General features: G+C 55.6%; 1 long non-coding RNA gene across 2 annotated transcripts in view; it reads left to right on the top strand.

The window, feature by feature from the left end:
- The first annotated feature begins 307 nt into the window (after window positions 1-307).
- LOC102485079 (uncharacterized) overlaps window positions 308-6,403 on the top strand; it is a 21,669-nt gene continuing 15,573 nt past the window's right edge. Inside the window, exons 1-2 of one of the 2 annotated variants that reach the window (XR_003550819.1) lie at window positions 308-434; window positions 1,532-1,666. This is a non-coding gene — a long non-coding RNA (uncharacterized LOC102485079). Of the gene's footprint in view, window positions 435-1,192; window positions 1,349-1,531; window positions 1,667-6,403 lie in introns of those variants that run through there. The other variant, XR_003550820.1, reaches the window with a different exon arrangement.

Raw genomic sequence — 6,403 nt, 5'->3', positions numbered from 1 at the left:
CTGTTTGACATGTGATATTAACAAAGATTTGTTGAATGATTGAATGAACGGATTGACTGCCAGTTGAAGAGAGTTGACTCAGTCAGTTCTGTGATTTCTTTCTATCCCCAAAACGTGGGGCAGATAATATATATGTTTTTACTTATTACTTCCATGAGCAAGAGACAGAGAGACACGTCAGTTGGTCCGACCCTGGGACCCGCCCACAGCCCCGCCGCCCCAGATCACGCAGCGTGTGGTCCCTGGGCGTGAACCCAGAGCCCAGCACGTGGTGCGGCACCCGGTGGGCCTTGCAGAGCATCGCGAGGAAAGGAAGCGTGTTGATGGCCGAAGCGCTGCGCGGCTGTGTGGAGCGTGTCTGGCGCCAGCCCCGCCTGCTGCCCACTGTCTGCCAGCTCAGAGCCCAGCCTGGTTTCCACATCTGCTGCCAGGAGGTGAGCAGGCCTGGGGGTCGTTCCCGGTGGAGCCCGGACTGCGGGGAGGCTGCCAGGGGAGGAATTTCCGCCGTGATTTGGCTCAGGCTGAGAAACGCTTCACTGGGTCCTGGCCCGGAGGGGAGGGGCATGCGGCCCGCCCGTTGTGGGCGGAGCCTGGGGCTCTGCCTGCGCAGATGGTGGGGGGCAGGATGAGGATCCGCCAACCAGGCCCCCACCCCCCCATCAGCTCGGGGCGGGTCACGCTGCTGCGCTGCTGCTCAGTACCTCGGTTTCTCCACTGGCAGCTGCCCCAGCTTGGAGACTGGACAGCGAGCGGTACCGCAGTTAACGCTACGTTCTGTGAGGCTGACCCGCACGGGAAGGTACCAGGTTCAAGGCCAGAGGCCTCCTGAGTACACAAGGCATGCACATGCCTGTGACCCGCCAGCAGCATTGTTAGGGTGCCCCTCATGTGTCTTTCTGTCCCTCTCTATTTATCTCTCTCTCTCACTGGCATGGAGAAATAAATCAATAAACTTAAAAGGGAGGGAGGTGAGCCGGTGGCATGGCGGTTAAGACCGCTGGTTTCCACAGGGCCAACTGTGTGGTTCAAGTCCTGGACCCAGTGGCTTGCAAAACACACCAGGTGTATGTGTGTGCCCAAAATCTTGAGAGAGTGGAGAAGTGATTGAAGTGTGGCCACCCTCCTATGGGGTGCTTTCTCACTTTCCCTCTCTTTGTCTCTGTCCCTGTCTCTGTCTCTCTCTGGTGAGCACATGCATCCTAAAGCAAACTTAAGAACAAAAGAGAAGAGGGAGACATCAAGGCCCATGTACAGAAAGCTGGGGCTGCTTTTATCACCGTGTGGGGGCAGGAGCTGTCTGCAAAGGTGGACAGGCCTCAGCCGCAGACACAGGCCTGGAGGGCCGTGGGTGAGTCATTTCCCTCACTATCCTCAGCTCTCCCCGAGGGCTGTCCTGATCCTGAAATAGGGGGGAGAGTGTTCTTGGAAGCAGGAACTTTGGGCCGTAAGTGAGAAAACAGCACCAAGCACACTGACAGTGCCTGTACCAAAGGGCCTGGTCACTTACTCGGTCGTGTACTCCTCCCGCTAGGACTGTTAGTCCATCCACTCAGCGGACAGGACTGGACATCTTCTGTGCCAGACTGCTGTTGCCGGAGTGAGCAAGAACAAAAAGGACGAGGTCAACAACAAAGACCCGAGAGGGCCTGGTCGCGTGGGATTTCAGGTACGCGGCCCATTTCGTGAGCATAATTACATCCCGTAGCTGTTAGTGTCGTGTATCACGCCACCCTGGGGCAGGCCCTGTGTGCGGGTTTGCGCCCGCTGCCCCGTTTCCTTCTCACACAGCCTGCGTGCCCACGAGGAATCAGAGGCAGGGAGAGTGCACCCACCTGCCCAGGATCCCTCAGGCAGGTGTCCCTACTGCGTGCCAGGTGGAGCCCCAGTGACACTCTCAGCCCTGCTCACTTCCTGGATGGCGTTTTCGGGAACACAGGGCCATCCTGGCAGTCACCTGGCACTCTCCCCCTGCCGTAGCCCCAGCCCTCACCTGTGGGGAAAGTCCCTGTGGGTCCCCAGGGCTGGAGGCTGGCATACCTGGAATGTCTGGGGAGGCAGGCGGGCAGAGCCCCATGCAGTGCGGGCAGAGGGGTGACTGATGAGCGTTGGTCCCCGGAGCTGCCTCGGCCACGAGGCTTCCTGCCTGCCCCTGGCTCTGGTCAAGCAGTAGGGCCTCCTGGACGGCCCGAGTAGGGCCTGGACTGAGAGAGGCTCCTGGGTCCCCCTCTCTCCCAAGGGCGCCAGTGTGTTCTTGGGGAAGCCTCTGCCCCTCTCTGGACCTAAGCCCCATCCTCTCTACAAAGAAGCATTCTTTCCTGCACTCACATATCTGCTGATATTTCTTTATTTCTGCAGATATTTCTTGAGCACCTACTATGTGCTAGGTGCTGTTCTAGGCTCGGGGCCCAGGGGATCCACTAAAGGACAGCAGACTGAAGCCTGGCTCTTGTGGATCTGATGGTCTAGCGGGGAAATGACAGATGCTAAGGAAGATAATTTAGGGAGGGGAAAGTACTCAGAAGTAAATCAGGAAGGGCCAGCGGTTGGCTTGGTCGTTAAGGCAGTGGACCCCCACATGGCTGACCATGGTTCGAGTCCCAGACCTGGTGGCTTGCTTTCTCACTTCCTCTCTCTGTCCGTGTCTCTCTCTGATGACCGCACTTGCCTTGTAACAAATTAAAAATAATAATGATAATAAATGAAATTAAATAAATAATTCTTTAAAAAAGAAAGGGGGGGGCAGCAGGTGGCATGGTGATTAAGGGTGCTGGACTCCCACAGCCGACTGTGGTTCGAGTCCCAGACCTGTCAGCTTGCTTTCTTGCTTTCTCTCTCTTTGTCTCTCTCTGGTCAACTTCAAAATAAATAATGTTAAAGAAAATAATTCTTTTAAAAATGTTTAAAAGAAAGAAAGCGAGAGGGTGACAGATGTGACTGTCAGGCCCCTTGAGGCAGAGGAGTCCAAGATGGCCTCCCTGAGGAGGTGGAAGTCAAGCAGAGTACATGGCAAGAAGGAGCCCCTGCTAACGTGCCTAGCAGGTGCAAAGGTCCGGGACAGAGCAGGCTGGGGGGGCGGGAGCGGTGTGGTTGGGATGCAGTGGGAGCCTAGGGGAGGGGGCTGGGTGGGCGCATTGGGCAGGCTGTGCAGGTCACAGATAGAGATCCACTTGGGACCTCTCACTCCTTCACACTGTGTCACCTCTTCCGAGGAGCCTTCCCTGATGTCCCTGGCTGACCCAGCCCTTGCTCTAGTCTGTCCCTTAACCCTCACTGTGTGGCCTCACAGACTGTCTGGTGTGAGGGGATAGGTTCTTCCTCTCTCCCGCAGTTACGTCAGCTGAGTGGAGTTACCAGTCGGCCCCCACATGGTGCTGAAATGTGGCCACGAGGCCTCGAGCATGGGTCCCATTGCAGGATGGCGGGGAAAACAGGTGCTGTGCTTTCGGGTTGTAGTTTTGTTTTTTTGTTTGTTTGTTTGTTTTTGCTATAGGGCATGTGCGCTTGCCAGCCAGCCAGACAGACACAGAGAGACAGAAAGCGAGAAATCACCCCCCAGGGGGGATGGCCACGCCGCAATGCCTTCTCCTCCATTCTCCTCTCGGGATCTTGGGCACACACCACATGCGCCGGGCGTGAGTTTAAGCCACCGGGTCCGGGACTTGAACCGCGGTCAACTACATGGGAGTCCAGCGACATAGCCATTATGCCAACTGCTGGTCCCATTGGATCGTAGTTTTGAATAGGCGAAGGCCTCCGAAGCCAACACTAGAGCTCACGGCCTGGGCTCACCAGGGCTGACGTGACTGCAGTCGGGGCCCCCGGGATCGCACCGAGCATGTGAGACGCGCCGTGGTAACCCTCCCGGCGTGCAGCCCCCTCCACAGTCGGTCCAGGTCTCTGCTATCTGCCAAAGGAGCCCTTGCTCAGGAAACATCCCTCCCACTCCCCCCCTCCCCGCCAGCTTAGGGTACTCCCCAATCCAGCTCCATCTCTGTGGCTTTTCCCCTTCCCGGTATCTCATTGTGATAGAATCATGCAATATGTGGCCTGTTCATGCATGGCAAGTTCATGCATGTTGTGTGTACGTAGCATGGAGGTGTCCACGGTTCTTCTTTACTGCTGAATAACATTCCATTCTATGGAATGACCTTGTGGTGCAGTGGTTAAGGGAGCTGGAACCCACATAGCCGACCACAGTTTAATTCTGGCCCTGGTGGCTTGAAAAACACACTGGAGCGGGGACCAGCAGTTAGCATAAGGGCTACGTCACTGGACTCCCACGTAGTCGACCGTGGTTTGCGTCCCAGACCCGGTGTCTTAAAACTCACGCAGGGCACGTGTGTATGCGTGCCCAAGATCCTGAGAGGAGAATGGAGGAGAAGGGATTGCAGCGTGGTCATCCCCCCTGAGGGGTGATTTCTTGCTTTCTGTCTCTCCGTCTCTCTCTGTCTGTCTGATGAGTGCACGCGCCCTATAGCGAAAACCTCTCCAAAAAAAAGAAAAGAAAAACATGCTGGACCCGTGTGTGGGCCCCAGACCCTGGCAGGATGGAGAAATGGAGAAGGGATTGTGGCATGACTGTGTCCCATTGGGGGGTGCTTTCTCTCTCTCTGTCTCTCTGCTCTCTCTAGCCAGTGCACCTATCTTTGATAATTAAAACAAGGTTTATAGAATGATTTGTTTAATTTTATTTATTACTATTTTTAAAAATTTGCTATAGTGCACATGTGCTCACCACAGAGAGACACAGAGAAAGAGAGAGAAGGAAGGTGAGAAAGCAAGCTGCCAGGTCTCACTCAAACTGCAGTCGGCCATGTGGGAGTCCAGCGCCTTAACCATCATGCCACCTGCTGGTCCCTAAACAATTATTTTAAAAACCCCATTGCATGAATATGCCGCATTTTGTTTGCCCATTCGCCAGCTGGTGGCCATTGGAGTTGTTTCCGTTATTGGCTGTTGTGAGTACCGTGTGCACTTCCTATTCAGAGGTCTGTTTTCAGTTCTCTTGGGGCTCTACCCAGGAGTGGAATTGTTGGGTCACGTGGTAATTTAGTGCTGAGCTCTTTTTTTTTTTAAGGAGAGATTTTTGCTATAGTGCATGTACACTCACCAGAGAGAGAGGAGTGGGAAATCACTCGTGAAGGGATGGCCATGCTGCAATCCCTCCTCCTCCATTCTTCTCTCAGGATTTTGGGCACATACGCATGCACATGTACACAGTGTGTTTCAAGCTGCTGGGTCCAGTACTCGAACCACGTTTGGCCATGTGGGAGTCCAGTACCTTAACCACTACTCCATGTGTTGGCCCCTATGCTGAGCTCACTGAGGACTTGCCAGCGAGGCCCTGATTAAGTGGCTGTGGTCTTGGGGAATGCTCACAAGCGCAGCGGGGAGTCTCTGTGTTGCCTCCACTCTGCAGATGAGGAAACCGAGGCTTGGGAAGGGAAATTTGCAAGCCAAAGTCACCTTGGTAAGAAGCGGCGACATTAGATGGGCTGGATTCCAAACCTCCTGGAACCCCAACTGAAAAGGGAGAAGTAGCCTGGGACTGTAGATTTGCCACTCTGCGTCGGAGGCCAGGAATAACAGCCGTGGCCTGTGATGTGGGTACCAGAGGATGGAAGCCCAAGCTGGGTTCTGACGGGAGGGACAGTGACGGAGAAGGCTTGCAGGCAGCTTCAGGGTCGCGGCCCTCTGACTCTAGTGGCTTGGCTGGATTCAGAGCTTACAGAGAGTGGCGGGACGTCTTCTGAGCTATCGCGGAGTGTCAGGCAGTGTGCTGAGGTTTGCATGCTGACGCAAAGCAACGCCAAAAGGCTGTACTGTCATAACCCAGCAATACGGACGGGGAACCTGAGGCCCAGAGAGGTGGTGACACTTGTCCAGGGTTGAATAGCAAACTTCAACTATATATGATAAAATTTATTAAAGACACACACAAAAGTGGCTGTGCTCGGGCTCGAACCCAGATGGTCAGAATCCACATGGAGGCCATAGTCTGCACCACCCTTTTTAGGGAAGACTAGAGAGATGGGGGAGGATGCCAGTGGAAAAAATGGGGAGACAGTGCAGGTGTCCCCGGAAGCACCCGTGCCCCTTCACTGGGCATTCTCCTGCCTGAGCTGTTGGCATGGTTCCTCGCTGTGCGTTCATGTGGGCTGAGGCTTTGTGAGAAAAGGCAGACCCCGGCTCCGGGCTGGGGGAGTTAGGACCCACGGCCAGGTCTGCAGCCCTGGGTCTCTGCCCGAGAGGTGCCTGGGGCAGCGTGTGCTCTGCCCACAGGGGCGGAGGCTCAGCGTCTCCCAGCCGCCGCCCTGGACGTGCCAGCGGGGCACCGCCAGCACCAGCTCTGCGTCCAGTTCTGCTGTGGGACCTGGGCAAGCACCGCAGCTGCCGTGGGCCT

Source organism: Tupaia chinensis, unplaced genomic scaffold, assembly GCF_000334495.1.
Source record: "Tupaia chinensis unplaced genomic scaffold, TupChi_1.0 Scaffold000049_1, whole genome shotgun sequence".
NCBI classification, from domain to species: domain Eukaryota; kingdom Metazoa; phylum Chordata; class Mammalia; order Scandentia; family Tupaiidae; genus Tupaia; species Tupaia belangeri.
Note: the sequence above shows the minus strand (reverse complement) of the source record. Positions and strands in the feature narration are given on the sequence as shown.